This window comes from Larimichthys crocea, unplaced genomic scaffold, assembly GCF_000972845.2.
Source record: "Larimichthys crocea isolate SSNF unplaced genomic scaffold, L_crocea_2.0 scaffold83717, whole genome shotgun sequence".
In the NCBI taxonomy this organism is placed as follows: Eukaryota; Metazoa; Chordata; class Actinopteri; family Sciaenidae; genus Larimichthys; species Larimichthys crocea.
The window spans coordinates 1-1,018 of record NW_020861013.1 but is presented as its reverse complement, the minus strand read 5'-3'; the positions used below and the strand labels follow the sequence as shown (position 1 = coordinate 1,018).

The following is a 1,018-nucleotide window of genomic DNA, read 5'->3' as shown; positions in this document are numbered from 1 at the left end:
TCTGCAAGTCAGCGATTTCATTTCTGCAGCCTTGAGCCTCCAACATCTGCAGAAAGTCACGGTTTGTCTTTCTGCTTAACTTTTATTAATACAGTAAGTCAGAGGCTATAGTCACATACAAGCTGGATGATTTCGCTCATCCCCAGCATCAGTATCATCCATCTAAATTTCAAATTTTGAGTTATGGGTCAGCGTATTTTGGTAGAAGTGCAAGCTACTAATACTAGTGTTACTGCTCCTTCAAAAGCTTTTCATTTTATCCGCTTATTTATTAGCTTTATTAAGACATTTCATTAATCAATCTTTGACTAAAAACATTATGTGTCATCTCCACATTCATTACAGTTGCTCCACAGATCCTGCCCTCATCTGACTGCACCCAAACTGCAGACCAGCTCATCTGTTCCTGTGAGACTGTGGGAAATCCTGCTCCCACTTTACAGTGGTATTTGGACGGGCTACCTGTCAATCACTCTGACAAGTTTGCAATCAGCAGTGAGTCTCTAAATGACACAGGTCTGAGGATCATCATCACTGTGAATCAACCACAATGGAGGGATCTTTCCACCTTGCTCTGTCGCAGCTCCAACTCTCTAGGATCTGCAAGTCAGCGATTTCATTTCTACAGCCTTGAATCTTCAACATCTGCGGAAAGTCACGGTTTGTCTTTCTGCTTAACTTTTTTAATACAAGAAGTCAGAAACTATAGTCATGTACAAGATGGATGAATTGCCTCATCCCCAGCATCAGTATCATCCATCTAAATTTTGTATTTGTCATTATGGGTCAGCGTATTTTGGTAGAAGTGCTAGCCACTAATACTAGTGTTACTGCTTGTTCAAAGGCTCTCAATTTACCTGCTTACTTATAACATTAATTTAAACATTTTATCAATCAATCTTTGACTAAAGAACATTATGTGTCATCTCTACATTCATTACAGTTGCTCCACAGATCCTGCCCTCATCTGACTGCACCCAAACTGCAGACCATCTCATCTGTTCCTGTGAGACTGTGG

At 40.4% G+C, this 1,018-nt stretch overlaps 1 long non-coding RNA gene across 1 annotated transcript; it reads left to right on the top strand.

Annotated features, from left to right (window-relative positions):
• LOC113745557 (uncharacterized) lies at positions 1-1,018 on the top strand. Its single transcript, XR_003462190.1, has 3 exons — positions 1-61; positions 346-660; positions 944-1,018. It is a non-coding gene; the product is annotated as an uncharacterized LOC113745557 (long non-coding RNA).